Here is a 19,915-nt window from a genome sequence, read left to right as displayed (position 1 = left end):
TTATTTGTGGAACATAAGGAATAGCATGGAGGCCATTAGGAGAAGGAAGGGAAAAATGAAGGGGGGTACTTCGGAGGGAGAGACGAACCATGAGAGACTATGGGAGAAACGAACTGAGGGTTTTAGAGGGAAGGGGGGATGGGGTGATGGATTTGTCCGGTGATGGGTATTAAGGAGGGCACGTACTGCATGGAACACTGGGTGTTATATGAAAACAAAGAATTGTGGATCACTACATCAAAAACTTATGATGTATTATATGGTGACTAACATAGTAAAAACAAAACAAAACAAAAACAAAACAAAACCCTGATTCTGGGAAAGATCTCCCCACTTTAGATTCTTCTGTGTAGTTAAAAGCAGGGACAAAAATTTCTCTTGAGCTTGCAGGGTCTTAAGTGCTTTCAACTCAAAATAATCCACATGCCTGGGGCGCCTGGGTGGCTCAGTTGGTTAAGCCGCTGCCTTCAGCTCAGGTCATGATTCCAGCGTCCTGGGATCGAGCCCCACGTCTGGCTCCCTGCTCAGGGGAGAGCCTGCTTCTCCCTCTCTCTCTGCCTGCCGCTCTGCCTACTTGTGCTCTCTCTCTGTCAAATAAATAAAAATCTTAAAAAAAAAAAAAATCCACATGCCAAAGTGGCACATTCTGGGAGAGCCTATCCTAAACCCCATCAGTAGCAACAGAAATGCATAGATGGGTTCACCAGAAGATATCTACTAAACATACATAGCAGTGCTATTCATCATAGCCCTGCTGGAAACTACCCATATGTCTATTAATGCTTAATAGGAAAGTGGAATACTATATGGCAATAAGAATGAACACTAGGTATTTTAATAGGGAAAGAATACTCATTTCAACAAATGGTGAGAAGACAACTCTATGTTAAAAATTGGGTTTGAAAAAAAATTGGGTTTGGAAAACACCTTACACAATTTGCAAGAAATAATTTGAGATTGATCATAGACTTAACCATAAAAGCCCAAACTGTGAAGCTTCTGGAAGAAGAAATGGGAGATCTTTATGCACTTGGTGTACAAAATTTTTCATACATAGTACCCAAAAGCACTAACTAAAATAAATGGTATTTGGGGCTTAATAAAAATTATCATCTGTGCGTATCAAAAAAGTGTTAAGAAAATGAAAAAGTGAGCCACAGTGGAGAAAACATTTACTCTACATATCTGACAAAGGACTTCTATACAGAAAATATAAAGAACTCCTGCAAATAAATAATGAAAAATATGAACAAACTAATTTAAAAATGGGCAAGTGACTTCAACAGACAATTCACAAAAGAAAATGTAAGCTCATGAAAAGATGAGTTTTTCATCATTAACTGTACTGGAAATGCAAATTAAACCTGCATTGAGGTGTGAGTTCACACCCACTAGAATGGCTAAAGTTAAAAAGACTGATAACACTAAGTGTAAGTGAGGAGATGAAGCAACTTGAACTCTTACCTCTTACACATTTTTGCTGGGAATGCAAAATGGTACAACCATTTTGGAATACGGTATGACAGGTTTTCTCCCTCTTAATCTCCTTTACCTATTTTGCCTATCCCCCAGCCCCTACCTTCTGGCAACCACCCATTTGTTCTCAGTATTTATGAGTCTACTTCTATGTTTTTGTTTGCTCGTGCATTTTGTTTGTCAGACTCCACATGTAAGTAAAATCATATGGTATTTGTCTTTCTCTCACATATTTCACTTAGCAGAATGCCCTCTAGGTCTGTCCGTGTTGTTGCAAATGGCAAGATTTTCTTCTTTTTTATGGCTGAATAATGGTTTGGGAGTTCCCAGTAGAAATAAACATACATCTAATTTCTTTTATAGTATTTTTAAAAAAGTGATCTCTACCCCCCAATATGGGGGGTACAAACTCATGACCCTGAGATCAAGAGTTGCATGCTCTACCACCTGAGCCAGCCAGGCACCCCATTTGTTACTTTTTTTCCTTGCAGAATTGGCTAGGACCTCCACTGTTGTGCTGGCCTTGTGGTGTTCTCGATCTTAAAGGAATGCATTTAAAACATCTCTATCATGTAGAATTTTGATAGTATGTTTTGTGGATATGTCCTTTATTAATTGAAAGGTGTTCCCTTTTAACCTATTTTGCTGAGACTTTTTATCACTGTTAAGGATTGTGTTAATTTTATCTAGCAAACATTCTAATTCCAAGTAATCATAGGATTTTCTCCTCTTTTCCTCCAGAGTGGTGAATTACATAAAAAAGCCCAACTCTTTGCATTCCTGAAATAAGCCCAACTTGATCATAATATATTACTTTTAATACATAAAATATGTTTTTAATTAGCAGTAGGATTCCATTCAGATAGCTAATATTTTATTTATGGTATTCATATGTGTCTTCATAAGTGAAATATGAAGGGATTTGAAGGAAATTTGAAGGAAAAAGATAAACGTGTATTATTTGCAAATGATAATATTATTTACTTTACTGAAAACAACCCAGAAAAATTGACATGAAATAAGAGCATTCATCAGGGTTGCTGAATATGATATCTTTCCATAAAAAATGCCAAAAATAACCACCTAGAAAATATATTAGTTATTCTAGGGGCACCTGGGTGGCTCAAAAGGTTAAGCATCTGCCTTTGGCTCAGGTCATGATCTCTGGATCCTGGGATCAAACACTGGGTCAGGATCCCTGCTCAGTGGGGAGCCTGCTTCTCCCTCTCCCTGAGGCTCCCCCCCACCCCCGCCCCTGGCTTGTGCTGTCTTTCTCTCTCTCAAATAAATAAATAAAATCTTAAAAAAATAAAATATATTAGTTATTCTATTCCAAATATTATCCATATAGGTATATTGTATATAGGAGTATATCCTGTAAATATATTGGAATTAACTAAAAAAAAAGTACTTCTATGCAGAAAATTTTATTTTATTTTTTTATGCAGAAGATTTAAAAACTTTAATAAAGAAGCTAAAGGATGAAGAGGTACTTGATATTCTTTGATAAGAAAAATCAACATAAATGTCACTCTTCTCCCAGTTACTCCATAAGTTCAAAACAGGCAATCAAAATTTTATTTGGAGCTATTGTGGAATTTGAAGAATTTACTCTAAAATTCGTATGCAAATTGCTAAGCTAATTATTAAAACAAAGACGATTATAAGGAGGAACTAGGCCCATGAGATATTAATGTCACAGAGCTATAGCAATAAAATATTATGGTATAGGTATGAGACAAATAGATCAATAGATGAGAACAGAGAACTCAGAACCCAGGGCTGAGATCCTCTGGCCTGAGTCTTCTCTGTTCTGTTTTTTTCTTTATTCTGCTGTTCTCACGTGGTTTCCTGAGGTATACCTCAGCAGTAGCAGCTCAGTGTTTGTTTCTCTTTCTCTGCTTATGAGCTCTTGCTCAGTGATACCGGAAGTGAGGCTTTCTTTGCTTCCCTCCATTGGGCTTTGGAAAACGTCTGCCACAATTATTAACCCCAGGGCAGCATTGCTCTCTCATCTGGACGTGTACACATTGAAGGATGTATGAGATACATGGGAGAGCATAGCTGGGAACTGTTCTGCCCTGGAGACAAGGAAGCTGGGGGATCTTTCTACCAACCCAATCCATCATTGGTCAAGGAGGGATGCTCCCCGCTCTTCTCTAGCACTTCTAGTTGGCCCCTTCTGTAGTCTGAGCATACTCCCCCTGCTAAGAAAGCCCTTGGTCTGAGAGCCACAGGTGCTTGCTGTAAAATGCCGTTTGTTGGCTCAGATGGGGAGGCTGGGCACCAAAACAAGCACTATGGTGTGTTACAGCCACCATCTTGCGTCCAGATTCTAGAGAGCCTGGTGCTTTGAAGAAAAACCATAGCTATAGTTAGGTGGTGGTGTTCTTCCCCTATTATTTGGAACACCCTGGAAATGATTGGAGTTTGGGCCGACTGCCTCTAAGCTGCAAGGATTTGTGTTAAAAGTAAAGTCTAGTTTTTCTTCATGGAAACACCTTATAATTGAGCACCACAAGTTCTAAGGAAATGATCTCTTTCCTTTGCTGAGGCTGAGTTATTTATAATCGTCAGCTTTTCGAAAGACTCTCATTTGTCTTCCCCTTTTAGAGATAAATTTCCTGCTCAGTTGCTAAATAGCTCTGGTTTACATTAAAAAAAAAAAAAAAAAGTACTCCATCCTGCCTCCTGACAGAACCAGCCTCCCAGCCAGTCTCATGACCCGGAAGAGTCCCTGCGGCCAGAGCTCCTGTCAGAGTAGAAGTAGAACATTGATGACTATCAGAAACAAACGGAGTTTCCCCTTGGGAGTTATGCCTGATCTATTGGCTCCATTTTGCGAGCAAATCACATAGTGATAAAGCTCCAGCCATTAGTATCCTGTTGAGGGCGGTGCACGTAGAGGAAAATGCTCTGGGCTGCCAGAAGACTGGGATTCAAGATTCCAGTTGACCAATTATTAGCTCTGCGGCATTAGATATATATTTTAACCTTCCCGACCAACAGTTTCTCCTTATGTACAATGCAGGTTAGCTTAATTCACAGGGCCATTTTGAGAATCAAATGGGATAAAAAGAAGCAACACCGATATCAAAGGAGATGTTACTGGTACAATAATAAAAAAAAAAATCAGGCTGCCTGGGTGGTGTAGTTGGTTGAGTGTCCAACTCTTGGTTTCAGCTCAGGTCATGATCTCAGGGTCCTAGGATTGAGCCCTGCGTCGGGCTCCACACTCTGTAGAGTCTGATTGAGATGCTCTCTCTCTCTCAAATAAAAACAAAAACAAAAACAACCTAAAAACCTCTCTTCTTACAGGAAATAGATTTTACTTGTTCAGGGAGTTTGATAGTCATTGGTTTTGACCCTTTCTGGGGGCGGGGAGGGGGGAACTCTAGAATGTGCTAAGTTAATGGCAGGATTAAGTGTATTGCATGTCATCTTAGGACAGGTCATAGCCAAATTCATATTACGAATATTCACCGGTTTTTCAGGACTTCCAAGAAAAAACTCTTGTCTCTTTCATGGAAGCCTCCTCTATTCTTTGTAGAATTTCCACATGGCACTAACACTGTGTTTTTCAAGCATGATGCTGTTAGAAAATACAGTTGGTGATGGGAAATCCTTACCAAGCCATCAAGACTTGGAAAGGCCCTTTGCCTGCAGTTTAATAAGAAATGCATTCCCAGCCTGCCAGGCAGGTGAAACAGGTGGTCCAATGAACTCAGTCCATTCTGTGAATGGGTGAGTGTTGTGGTGTCAGCAAATACAAAGGAGTTGGAAAAGTCAGGACTTCAGTAGGAGGGCTGTTGGCTCTGGGAGCATCACTGGTAGCTTGAGGTTAAACTAGGTCAAATCCTGCTATGACTATGACCAAGAGATGCAAAAAGAACATGGTTTAGGGAACAGGAAAGCTCATTAATCCTTTGGTACATATTTAAGCATGATAAAAATCAGGAATAGTGATGTTGTAGGCTGGAATGGATAGAGAAGGCATTTGTGTAAAACGTGGGTCTTGTGCCATGTCTTGAAGATGGTAGGGCTTGAAATGGCCAAGGAGAGAAATGAGGAATTTAGGGGCAAGGAGAATAATGCACCAAGACCAGATGCATGTATGAGCATAAAGTAAAGACAAGGAGAAGAGCAGCCTTAGTAGAAGTTAAGGATATTTGTTGGGGGGTGATGGAAAATGAGGTTGGTGTTGCTGGAGGTCACATGAGATGAGATAGGGGTTGCAGGTGTCTTCTCTGGAAAGCAGACTCTTTGACAGAGGTATACATATAGGAAATTTATAGGGATGTGTTCTTGGAATCTTGGATGTGTTGGAATTTCCAACATCTTTTGGAAAGGGAAGGCAGTAGGACTGGGCAGAGAGAAGCTGGACAGTGGTGTAGGGTCAGCCAATCCCCACAGGGAGCTCTAGAGCTAGGATGGCCCTGCAGAGTTACTACAGACCTTTATACCCCCACATCATTTTGTGTTACCTGGCTTGCCCCAGATAGACGGTATGATCTTGGGCAAGGTGTCTCTCTTCAGCTAAGGCACCGGCCTGAAGTGAGGTGGGGACCCAGATGCCAGGTTTCAGCCTTCCATGGTCCCAGGGTTGGGGTGATAAATTCTTGACCCCTTAAGTGATTGGTGGAAATCGGCCAGTACACCACAGTGTCCACTCCAGATGGATAATTAGGATAGCCCCAGGTGATAAAAAGCCTGAGGACAAGGCTGATACTATGGTGAGGGGACCAAGACATTCACCTCAGGTACAGAATTTAAGGGGACTCCAGAAACAACTCTGATATAAAGATAAATGATATATATATTTTTAAAGATTTTATTTATTTATTTATTTATTTATTTATTTATTTATTTATTTATTTAGAGACTGTGTGTGAGCAGGGGGAGGGTCAGAGGGAGAGGGAGAGACAGAATCTTAAGCAGACTCCCCACTGTGTATGGTGCCCAGTGCAGGGCTTGATCCCACGGCCCAGAGATCAGGACCTGAGCCAAAATCAAGGGTTGGTTGCTCAACCAACTGCGCTACCCAGGCACTCCAAGATAAATATTTTAATGCAATACTTGAAAAAAATCCCAAATCAGTGCAAAAATCCATGATGAGCAAAATATCAAATTTAAGTAAAGACGGGATCAGTGTTACTGATTTTTCCTTTTGCCCCAGACTCCAATATGTCTTTGCAAAATAGTGCCTGATGAATATGATTTATCCTATAGGAAATGGGAAATCCTTGGGAGTTTTCCTCCTCTCATTTACCTATAAAAGCAGCACAATTATAACATTAAATTTGTTTTCATTGAGTTCTTTACTCAAAATCTGACAAGTGAGACTCTTGTTTGTAAGAGACGGAGAAAACAACCAACTCAACTTTGCTTACCCAATGACCACAGGGAATTTACTGCCCTACAAAGAATTCAGGATTCAGGTATGGTGTTAGCTAGGGGCTCAAATGATACCTTTACTCCTCAGTTTCTCTTCCTCTCTGGGGTGTCTTCACTAAGGATGAACTTCATTCTTCCATGGATTTTTCTGATGATAAAATAGATGGTGTGGCATTCCTGAACCTCTCATTGTCAATCAACTAAAGGACAAGAGATTGCATCTCTTCCTCCAAAACCCAGCAAAATTATTATCAGATTGGAACAGAAAATCAACCTTGGGTCTATCACTGTGACCAGGTGGATGGCATATGCTGATTGGCTTAGGTCAACAAGGCACACACCCCTCCAACAGGGTCTAGGTCATTCTATATGAACTGCTTGAGTTGGTGGGGTGCTTCTACCAAAAGAAGCTGAAATGGTTGTCAAGGATCCTACTGCACATGAATTCACATTTCCCTGTTTCTGTCCAGTCTGTGCCATACAAATATATGTGTAATAACAATGTCACACTGATCATTCAATCATACTATATAGCATTTTTATTTTAAAAAATATTCAAGTAATATATGAATACTCTAAAAAGCGAGTAACATGGAGTAAAAAGAAAAATCTATATTCTGAAGGTATAGTATGTTTTACAGTATCCTTCAACTTCCATTAACATTACATTCATTGGTATAGTTTCCTTTACTTTTTAGTGAATTCAACTTATGTGTTTCACTTAGCAATATTCCTGAATATCTGTCAATATTAGTACTCACATTTAAAAAAAACCTACAGCATGTATTTTATGGTATGGTTATTTTCATAAGCATAACTTTAATTGAAGCATAACCACTTGATGGACATTTGTTTTTTTTTCCCAGTTATTCGGTGCTATAAACCATGCTGCAGTCAGCATTCGCTGTACATGTGTTTCTACACATAGGAGAAAAATAGAAGGCAAAGACAAATCTAGAGATTAACAGTTCATTCAAATAAATGAATTTATTTCAGAAAAGGATCTTAATTCTACTCTTTTTCTCAAATGGATAACTAAATGTCTCAAAATACATGTTACAGTACATCTTTCCCCCTGTGGTTTGAAATGCCACTTTTTCATGTTATATTTCTGTATAAAATTGTGGCTATTTCTGGATTGTAAAAGTCAGTACTCTGTTTAATCTGGTAACAGTATTACACTATTTTTACCTTCTTTACCTTCTAACATATTTTATATTTGGTGAGGATAAAACTCCCACCCTCTTCACACAGTTTGTTCCTATGTTTTCACTAGTGCTTAATAAATCTTGCCCACTTATCACTCCTTTTAAATTTTAGAATCAACCTGTCAAATTCCATGTAAAATCTTTTTGAGATGGCATTGATTTTAAGATGAATTTGGAGAAAGTTGTCATTTATCCAAGTTTTCTTTTATGTTCCTCAATAAAACTTTATCTCTTCTCTATGAAGATCTTGCATGTTACTTAAAATTTTTAAACATTTTAATTTTTTTAAAAGTTATTTATTTATTTATTTGAGAGAGAGAGAGCATAAGCAGGGGAGCAGCAGAGGGAGAGGGACAAGCAGACTCCGTGCTGAGCAGGGAACACAACATGATGCTCAATCCCAGGACCCCGGGATTATGACCTGAGCCAAAGGCAGACCCTTAACCAACTGAGCCATGAAGGTACCCCTATATTTTATTTTTAAGTAATCTCTATACCTGATGTGGGACTCGAACTCACAACCCTGAGATCAAGAGTCATATGCTCCACCAACTGATCCAGACAGGTGCCCCAACCTATGATGTTTAGTTCCAATTATGTTATGGTGGTGGTTTCTATTTTGAAAGGGACAGGTTTTATCTTACCACATTTTCTAATTGGTTTCACTAATGGATCTTGATTTTAATACATTGACCTAACAAGCAACTTTGTTAAACTCTTATGATATAATGCAATATGTGGTTCTTCCTAGCCTCTTATTTAAGATCTGGGTATTCTGCAATCTTCCTGGATGTTTCTAACCCAATGGAGATATAGACCCCCTCCAAATAAGCTCTCACAGTCTCTTGTCCTTCCTGATGGCAAACACTTTCATTGTTGCCTAGTCTGGCTGGGGATGAGGGGAAAATGTGTGGGATGTCTTCTCACTCAGATGATCCTGCTATAGCATGCCAGCTAAGAATTCTGTCCCTTGCCCTCAGCTCCTTGTTCCTTTTATTTATCATCTCTGGTAATGGAGTACTCTTAGTATCTCTTCCAACAATTTCAGTGGTATTCTCCTGAACATGTTTTGGACTGTGATTAAAATGTTCAAACTGATCTCATCCATTTTCTTGCATCTCTCACTCCTGCTATAATTTCTTATCTGTCAAGAGTTCTAATTCTTATTTGTGAGCCCAGTAATGTGTATGGATACATAGAAAAATACAGAGGCATGAGTCGTGAGGAAATGTTGAGATAGAAGCCTATTTTTCCCCCCAGCTGGATAGTTGGTTCTATTACCATTTATTAAAGCCTGCATCTTTCCCCAATGTTTTGGGAGATTCTTCATAAAGTGAATTTTCAAATCTTATTGGAATTTTGATGGAAATCTTTTGTATATGTAGATTAATTCAGGTAGAATTTATATATTTTAATATTGTCTTTCTAGCCACGGGCACAATCTATCTCAGCATGTATTCATGCCTGTCTTACATCCTTTAGTAAAGTCTTAACATCTTTTTCCATAAAGTTCCTGGACATTTCTTCTGTGGGTTTGTTTTCAGGTGCTTTGTTATTTATGTTGCACTATAAATGGGATCTTTTAAAAAAAACAACAATTTTTAATCACATTATTGCTGTAATATATGAAGATCATTATTTTTCCCCATTCTCCTTTCATTTTGTTGTTCAGGTTGGGTATTTTTATTAAACCATGTTTTCAGTTCATAAATCCTTCTGTTAGATTCAATCTGCTATTAAAACTACCTATTGGATCCTTGATTTCAATGTTACAATTCTTGGTTCTAGAATGTCCATTTGATTCTGCTCACTCCATTATCCAGGATCCAGAATTATCAGTGAGTTTTCTTTTATTGGTGATTTTTTCTTTTGGTATTTGTCGTATGGATCCTGTGTCTTCGCATGCCTAGTAGTTTCTTATTGAATATGGGATGTTGTTTATTAAAAAAAAGTCAGAGGGGTGCCTGGATGGCTTGGTTAAGCATCCAACTCTTAATTTTTTTTTAAGATTTTATTTATTTATTTGACAGAGAGAGACACAGTGAGAGAGGGAACACAAGCAGGGGGAGTGGGAGAGGGAGAAGCAGGCTTCCCACAGAGCAGGGAGCCCGATGTGGGGCTTGATCCCAGGACCCTGGGACCATGATCTGAGCCGAAGGCAGATGCTTAACGACTGAGCCACCCAGGCGCCCCTTTTTCTTAAATTTTTTAACACCAGTTTTTGTTCATCTGAATATATAGAAAGGGACTGTGGGAATTTGTGCAGGGAATATAGCAATATGGCCCATGCAATTATTACAGGTATTACTTAGTAACCTGATGGCAAGCTGAGTGACCCTGGGATCATGACCTGAGCCAAAGGCAGACGCTTAACGACTGAGCCACCCAGGCGCCCCAAGCATCCAACTCTTGATTTTGGCTCATGTCCTGATCTCAGGGTCCTGGGATCAAGCCCTCCACTGTGCACCACACTTAGTGTGGAGCCTGCTTGAGATTCTCTCTCTCCCTCTGCCCCTCCCCACCCTCTTAAAAAAAAAAATGTCGGAGACACCAGATGATGCTATTTTCCATCTGAGAGACTTTACCTAGGGAAAAAAAAAGTATGGAAATGATTCCCTGGATTCAGAAAAAGATGAAATCAGACTTGCCCCTGAGCTGTAGTTTGGGTGAGACCCAGTCTACCTGGTTTTCCCCTGTTCCAAGGTTGTGGCTATTCTGGGCTTTCATTTGAGAGGGTGACAATTACTGATCTTGGGACTGAGAGACAGATGGCAGTTTTACTCTTCTTTTTAGTTTAGGCCTACCTTTTAATTTTTCCTATCCCATGGAGCTGCAGACTTTGGCAATTATTCTAGGGGAGCCCAGCAGTGTGTTTGCAATCTCTCTAATCTCCACATGTGTTGCTCTAGCTCCACAGAACCACCAAAGCTCTGCTGTTTTTTCTGTTCCTTTCCTGGGGCCCGAGTCTAGATACCAAGTCTCTACATTGGCTTAGATTGGTGTGTTCTCCTTACCAACAAAACAAAACAAAACAAAACAAAAAACAATTGCAGCTCATCTGTGTGAATTATTCACTCCCTCTAGGGATTTTAATTTTATAAGGCTTTTCCTCTGGACAGGTATTTTTCCTTTTTTCCCTTTTTCTTTTCTTTCCCTCTCCCTTTTTTTAAGATTTTATTTATTTGTCAGAGAGAGAGAAAGAAAGAGCACAAGCAGGGGGAGCGGCAGGCAGAGAAGCAGACTCCCCGCTGAGCAGGGAGCCCGATGAGGGACTCTATCCTAGGATCCTGGGATCATGACCTGAACTGAAGGCAGACACTTAACTGACTGAGCCACCCAGGCATCCTTGGGCAGGTATTTTTCTTTTAAGCACCAAGGGAATGAAGAACATTCTACTTTGCCTTCAGATTTCCTTCTTAGCCCAATAGCCTCTTGCCCTGCACAGCTTTGGAACTCAGCAGATGTGGATGGAAAACCACCCATGTGTTGGAACCCTTCAAGTGTACAAGTTGGTCTCAACCTCCCGGCATGACAACTGAAAGCTCGGTGGTGTCTCTGTCCCCCATCCGTGGGTCCTCTGCCTGGGCCGGGGCCTGATTCCCAAGCTTCTGCCACCTTCCGAATCAGCTCCTGCCCCCATTTGGTCTTCAGTTCCTTTTTGAAAGGTTCTCTTCTCTCTAGAATTTCAGTCCCTGTAGTTCTCATTGCTTCCAAAGCTCTGGATTTTCTAGTTGTTCTGAGTGTGGCTGTTCAACTACTTACTGTATGTTACCCAGGATTAGAAATGTTAGATCACTTATTTTTATAAGCTGGCTTTAATTTCAGCAGTGTTTTCTTTTTCTTTTTTAAAAGTTTTTATTTATTTATTTGACACAGAGAGAGAGCACGCGAGAGCATGAGCGGGGAGGGGGCGGGGCAGAGGGAGAGGGAGAAGCAGGCTCTCCGCTGAGCAAGGAGCCCAAGGCGGGGCTCGATCCCAGGACCCTGGGATCATGACCTGAGCTGAAGGCAGACGCTTAACCGACTGAGCCACCCAGGCGCCCCTGCACAGTGTTATCTTCCTTGTGCCATCGCCAACCTTCCACACGGCCAGCTTTTCCCAGAATCCCTGAAATCTTAGTTTTGATGGGGAAACTGGACATCTGGGAATACACCTGGGTTGTGAAGTTGGCCGCTGTCCCTGAATGGGGGCATTTCTAAGGTTGAGCCTTGGCCATTATAATTCACTTCCAGCAGGAGAGGAACTGCTTTTAAACAGTCACTTTCCAACTCATGAACTCTCAGCGCTAATCCATTTGTTGATTATCTGATCTGTGTTCTTAAGTTTTAAGGGGATTTGGTTGGTATATATTCTGAGCCCTTATGCATGTGAATTAAAAAAAATTATTGATGAATAATTAACATACAATATCCTGTTAGTTTCAGGTGTACATCATAGTGATTTGAAATGTTTATACATTATGAAATGATCCTCATAATGTCTAGCCACCATTTGTCACCACACAAAGTTACTGCAGTATTATTGACTATATTCCCTAGGCTGTACTTTTCATCTCTGTGACATTTATTTTATAACTGGAGGTTTGGACCTCTTCATACCCTTCACCTATTTTGCCCATCCCCTGACCACCCTCCCCTGTGGCAATCACCAGTTTATTCTCTGGGTCTAGGAGTTTGTTCCTGTTTTGTTTTGTTTGTTGATTTGTTTTGTTTTTTAGATTCTACAGATAAGTAAAATCATATGGTATTTGTCTTTCTCTGTCTGACTTATTTCACTTCATGTAATACCCTCTAGGTCCATCATGTTGTCACAAAGGACAAGATTTCATTTTTTTTTTTTTTGCTGAATAATATTCCATTGCATATAAACCACATCCTCTTTTTTCATTTATCAGTCAATGGACAGTTAGGCTGCTTTCATATCTTGACTATTGTAAATAATATTGCAATAAACAGAAGGATGCATATATCTCTTCAAATTTTTGTGTTCATTTTCTTCAGGTAAATACCCAGCAGTGGAATTGCTGGATAATATGGTATTTCTTTCTTTCTTTCTTAAGATTTTATTTATTTATTTATTTGAGGGTGGTGGGGCGGAGCAGAGGGAAAGCGACAAGGAGACTCCCCACTGAGCACGGAGCCCAATGCAGGGCTCAATCTCAAGAGCCTGAGATCACAACCTGAGTCAGACACTTAACAGACTGAACCACCCAGTCGCCCCTCACATAGTATTTCTATTTTTAATTTTCTGAGGCACCTCCATACTGTATTCCACGGTGACTGCACTAATTTACATTCCCACAACAGTGCACGAGGTTTCCTTTTTCTCCACATCTTCACCTTGTTATTGTCTTTTCGATTCTTCCTGTTCTGACAGGTGTGAGGTGTTATCTCACTGTGGTTTTGATTTGCATTTCCCTGATGACGAATGACATTGAGCATCTTTTCCTGTGTCTGTTTCCCGTCTGCATGTCTTCTTTGGAAAAATGTCTGTTCAGGTCCTCTGTCCATTTTTCAATCAGGTGATTATTTTTGTGTATGTGTGTTGAGTTGTGTAAGTGCTTGATATTTTTTGGATATTAACCCCTTATTGGATATATGATTTGCAAATATCTTCTGATGGATTCTACTTTTTACCAAGCCTTCTGCCATAACTTCATTTTTTTTTTAATTTTTAAAAGGTTTTATTTATTTATCTGACAGAGAGAGACACAGCGAGAGAGGGAACACAAGCAGGGGAAGTGGGAGAGGGAGAAGCGGGCTTCCCGCTGAGCAGGGAGCCCGATGTGGGGCTCGATCCCAGGATCCAGAGATCATGACCTGAGCCGAACGCAGACGCTTAATGGCTGAGCCACCCAGGCGCCCCTGCCGTAACTTCATTCTTGCTCTGTACTTTATTTCCAGTTTTTTTCTTGTTTGGCTGGAGTTCATTATGGGTTATTTTTTTTCCAAAAAGTTTTTGTGGGTGTTATTGTCCTTGGATGTTTTCACATATGAGTGTGTCTTCTTGTTGCCTTTAACTTGGATTATAACTTGTCTGAGTATGATATTGTTGGTTCCTACTTCTTCCCCTTAGTCATGTAGACATGTCTCCAAATCTTCTAGCATTGATTACTGCTATGGGGGAGACTGAGGCTCATGTGATTTCTCACACTTGTGGATAATTTGTTCTCTAGATCTGGATGACTAAAGAGTTCTTTTTTTTATCATTAAGGTTTATTTCCTAGAAATCTTGGTATAGACCCATTTAATTAAAAGGAGAAGTTGTTTTTATCTGCAAGTTCAATTCTTCCTTCCTTTCAGAAAATTCTTGAAAATGTTGGAATACTTTGGGCATCACTTTTGGGTCCTTTACTTCAGAGAACTTGATTATCTTTGTGTTGTGTTTGTCTTCTCCATCTCTCATTTCTTCTCTAATTGCTATATATTTTCTTTTGTATTCATTGTGACTTTCTCAACATCATTAATTTGCTTCTCAGCTTTATTCATTTTTTTTTTGCTATTTGAAATTAATTCTTGGTGATAAATGATAATTGTTCATGTCTTAGTTATCAAGTTATCAATTTATTGTCTTATTTCTTATATCTCCTTTTAAATTTCATTCTTTACTTGATAGTCTTGTCTTTGAGCACTTGTTCATTGAATTACGGGCTTCCATAATCCATGCAAAAATATGCAAGGAATCTTCTGTTGCTTGGGTTATACTTTCTTCAATTCTAGGCGATTTCTCTCTCTTTGGTGTGCTCTTTCTCTTACTTTATTTGCTCGAGTATATGTTTCAGTCAGGGTCCTGGTAGGAAATGAATGCTACATGCAAACTGGAATAATTGAGGAAGTTTAATAAAGAAACTGTTTGCAAAGACAAAGGCAGGAGTGAGGGATGCCCAAACCAACAAAATCTAGTACCCTTCAGCCAGCATCAGCAGGGAGCCACTCCCACCCCTAGGCCTGAAGAGGCAAAAAGGGCATGGTTCTTGGAGCCCAGAGAAGAGAGCTACTGAAAAACCCACGTGGTAGAAACTGTGGCCTTCTAGAGAAAGACAAGCTTATCCAAGGTCATAGGAGGTCATATGAGAGAGGTGGGAATGAATATCTTAATCTTAGTTTCTCCTTTCCTATAATCTTTTGCAAGGGTCTTCCAGTGGGATGACAGAAGGCATGTGCGCATAACAGTCAACCTTCCAGGGCATAGAGAAGGCAGGAGGAGGTGAAGAGAGAGGAGGTGGGGAGGAGGGCAAATGGGAGACATTCCCCAGCACAGAAGACTTGCAGAAATGCCATATGCCTCAGCTCTTCCTCTTGCTCATGTTTGAATGACTCTGTCCAGATCTTTATACTCTGACACCATGTGGGTTGATTCTCTTTGGCACTCATCATACCTAATTGGAGTCTGTTTTCTCCCTCCTTCCAAGGGATATTTTGAGAGTGAGGTGTAACTTCCATTTTACTTTCTGGATGCTGGAGGCCATGGAAATGAATACTGGGAGATGAGGATGGGTGGGATTTAGAAATATGATCTGGATTTTGCTCTCCTCTGATTCCTATCAAACCTCCTACTTCAATACCTTCTCTATCAACAAATGAATATTTCCATTCCTAGGCTTTGACTCACTTCCCTAAGATTTTTTCCCCCACATCTATGATTTTAAATTCTATAACAATACTACTTTTTTCTTTCTTTAGTGAGGATTTTACTTCATCTGGTGAAATTTTCATTTCTTTCTACTATTTTGCAATGCATGAAGCTCCCTTTTTTATCCTAATTGAATATCTTTGCAACTTACCCTGTTGTATTTGCAATTTGCCTTTTACTTCTTGTGATTTTCTTTATATAGACAATAGTTTCTTGGGTCCTTTAGGGATACACGTTTCCCAAGATAACTGTCTATTTCTTGTGATAAGTCATTTCACTCACCCACTATTACTCTGAATCTTTAGGAGAATGTTTCTCTCCCTTTCTGCATATATTCTCATAGGTCCAAAGCTTTTTTTTCTCACTTTTATTCAAACAAGGCAGGAAATACCTAGACTCTGTCTTTGTCAAAAGGCTAGCTGTGTGGAATTCCCTTGGCTTTACTCATTGTCAACTTGAATACCGGTGAATTCCCTTTGTCAAATTTACTGTTTAGAGGAGAGATTGATGTGGACAGCATCCAGCCAGATTCCTCATTTTGAGCAGGCATTTATATAATTCAGCCTGACTGGACTGAGGTGGGAGCCTCAGTTCTTGGCTATCTGATGCTCTGAGCAGATGCAGTCCATGAGAAGCTATAATTACAGGGCAAACCCCTGCCAGGGATTTTTCTGCCAGGGAATTTCCATGCCCAACTCCAGCACCTCATTGTAGGGTCTACACATGCTAGATTAGACTGTATCCCTGAGTGCATGCCTCTCCACCCCCCAAATTTGGCCTCATGATTTGTTGCCTCTGGATGGATATAGAGAAACACAACTGAGGGGGGCCATGATCTGCTTCCTTGAGGAATACAATTAAGAAGCCACAGACCGTATTTAAATGTTGTTTTCAGAGTCCAAGTCCCTGGATGAGGACCCTGTTGGTAGAGGAGGGACACCATATATCTGTGTTCTTTCAGACAGGGGCAGATCAGAATAGCTTTTGTTAGCCTCACCCCATCACTTTTCCTTTTAATGGAGCTTCTTCTCAGCTTCTGCAGTGACTTTTTTGGCAATCTGAGTTTTCCTCTTTCGGGTGTCTTCATTGTGGGAAGTTTTGAGTGTGTATCAGTGCAGTAAAAACAATGCTATTTTCCACTGGGAGCCACATTTTACTGGTCCTTGAAAATACAGAACAGGTGGGAAATCTGGACATAGAAAGTATGCAGTCATCCTCTCTCGGTCTGATGAAACCTCAAAAACTTCCTTAAAAACCTTAAAAACCAACCAGGCAGACTTCTTGGATGGGGTTGCTGCCTTTTGTTGAAAGAGGAATTCCACAGGTAGTGTGTCTTTTTATTTAGATTTGCGTCACACGTGAGTCTGGAGGCCTTATTTACTATGTGCCTTAACATTTTGAGTAAATAAGCTTTAATAATAATTTATTGCTGACTGAATGAATCAATAAAGAGAGGTATGAGTAATAACTATGAAATTCCTTGCCTCGCTGTTTTGTAATAGTGAGATTGAACTCCATGGTTAGCTTCTCTGGTCTGTGACTGATGGAAGCAGATCCTGTTTTGTTTTTTTTTAAAGTTTATTTATTTAAGCAATTTCGGTGCCTACTGTGGGGCTCAAACTCATGATCCCAAGATCAAGAGTTGCATGCTCTACTGACTGAGCCAGCCAGGTACCTCCAGATCCTATTAATTAATTGTGGGCCTCCTGACCTTTCAGCCACCCCACTGCTGTCCTGATTGTGATACACTGAGACCAGAGATACTAGCTTGGCTCCCCAGGGAACACACAGAAAGAGATGAATTCTTTTAATGGCTCTTCCCACCAAGAAGCATATCACTAAATTGCAGCAATATTTCTTCCTTTGATAGATAATTTATCTTTTTGTTTCTCTGATTCTAAAAATACAAATTTTATGTCTCCTCTTCCATAGATATACCTGTGCCCATCCTTTTTTTTTTTTTTTGCCCGTATTAACACGTGGCAAATCTCCTCATTTATCTTACTTTTTGAATATGCTCTACTTCGACAATGCTATTAAAAAATTGCAACCCAATTCCCTATTTTGACGCTCTCAATCTCCTTTATGATGCTCTGTTATTATTCCATGGTATTTGGCATCTTCTAACAAATCGTAATTTATATGTTTATAGTGTTCTTTGTTATTTTATGTCCCTCCTTATCAACCTTGCTAGGATATGAGCTTTATAAGGGCAGGCTTCTTTGTTTTCTTCATGGATATATCCCAAACATCTAGAACAGGGCCTGGCAGATAGTAGATGCTCAATAAATGTGTTTTTTTTGGAAGGTATGTATGAATGAATGAATGAATGGAAGGATGATATATCCTTTTTCCTTTCTATGGTCTTTTCTCAGTCTGTACTTTAAAGCCTTGTCTCCTCTAGAATTTTGCTTTTTGGTTCTTTTTTCCCCTCTGTAATGTTTAACGATTGTGATAGCCTCTTCTTTGGACCCTAGAAACATGCTTGAGTCTCTCTCCTTCCAAAAAAAATGTATATCGGTCCTGCTTCTATATTTAATGTCCTCTCTCTCCTTCCTGACATCATAAAACTTCTGGAAAGGGTACATCTGTTTTAACCTAATTCCCCTGTTCAATGCTCTGCCATCTGAGTTCTCTTTTGGCCACAGAACTGAAATATCTACTGCAAACTATCTAGTTTTCTCTTAGTCCTTGTCTCTTCATCTCTTCGTGGGCTCTAGTGGTGATAACTATTCCCCTGTCTTGAAGGTTTATCCCCACCAATTTCTGATGCTGTGTTGGTTTTCTTCCTGCCCACTGAGTATGCTCTTTCTATCTCCGCTGTAGCGACTTCTCCATTTGCCCCCTGAGGGGTTGAGAATTTGGGGCCACCCTTCCTTCGTTCTTTGCAACACTCTCTAGCTAGTTTCATCCACCGACCCCCCCTGCCCCGCCCCATGTTAGTTGCCATCAATAACCCAGCTTCACACTTGTTTTGCCAGTTTATTATAGAGTATTTTCAACTGAGTGCTCAAAAGCACTTGAATAGAACAGACCTCAGAGGGATCTTACTACTTTTCCAATCCCTACACTACCCAAACCCCATCTTTCTGCTTTCAGTTGCTTAACTAATGGCAGTCCCATCCACATGTTTTCCCTAGGTAGAAACATCAAGCTCATTAGTGACTCCTCCCTTATGCTTAAATGACTCATCCAGTTCTTGTCGCTGCCAACAGAAACTTATTTACACAATTAGTACCTTTATCTCCCAGTCTCCATATGCATTGGTTCCCTACAGTTTCTATCTGGATTGCTGAAATAGTCCTTACACTGATTTTGGTTTTAGCTCCTAACTCTCTTCCTAATTCAATAGGCTCCTCACCCAGTCCAACTAAAACCTTCAAAAACAACTTCTGTCCCAACAAGCACTGCTGAAACACTTACTTCAGTCCCATCAGAAAGAAATAATGGTTTCTACCTTTTGAAGACCACGTGTTTATGAGACCCATGTATAAACGGAATGCACTGTGGTAAGTGAACCAGTGCTAGCGATGGGAACAAAGTGAAATGAGGGGTAGTCTCAGAGTCACATGCATCTGTCACAGCAGGGGCCTAGGTGTCTGGATTCCTAGTGAGATCCTCCCTCTGCTGTGATGGTTTCACCATTTCCTGCATGCCGACTACTTTCCCCTTTGGGTTTTTTTTTTTTTTTAAGATTTTATTTATTTATTTGAGACAGAGAGACACAGATAGTGACAGAGATAGCGAGAGAGAGCACAAGCGGGGAGGAGAGGGAGAAGCAGGCTCCCTGCTGAGTAGGGAGCCCGACGTGGGGCTCGATCCCAGGACCCTGAGATCATGACCTGAGCTGAAGGGAGATGCTTAACTGACAGAACCATCCAGGTGCCCCTGCTTTGCTTTGTTTTTGTATTCTGTCCCCAAGATTATAGTTGTTATCTGCAAAGGTCAGGGCCAGTCTGTACTTCTTGGCCATGTTGGAAGCAAAAGTGAGTCTCTTATATTCTTGGCAAAACATGCCAGTTGAATGAACTATTCCACCAAAGGCATATTTTCTAGACCCTTTGGCATCTCCTGCGCTCTTCTTCCAGATGTCAGCTGTTGATGGCCCTCCCAAGTTTGAGTGCTTGAATTAGAATATACCATGGTGGCATCACACTTTCTAGCCAAATGACATTATCAGAAATTTTACTGTACTTTTTCAAGT

Source organism: Leptonychotes weddellii, chromosome 7 (assembly GCF_054177405.1).
Source record: "Leptonychotes weddellii isolate Sample4059 chromosome 7, ASM5417740v2, whole genome shotgun sequence".
In the NCBI taxonomy this organism is placed as follows: Eukaryota; Metazoa; Chordata; class Mammalia; order Carnivora; family Phocidae; genus Leptonychotes; species Leptonychotes weddellii.
This window is presented reverse-complemented; position numbering follows the sequence as displayed.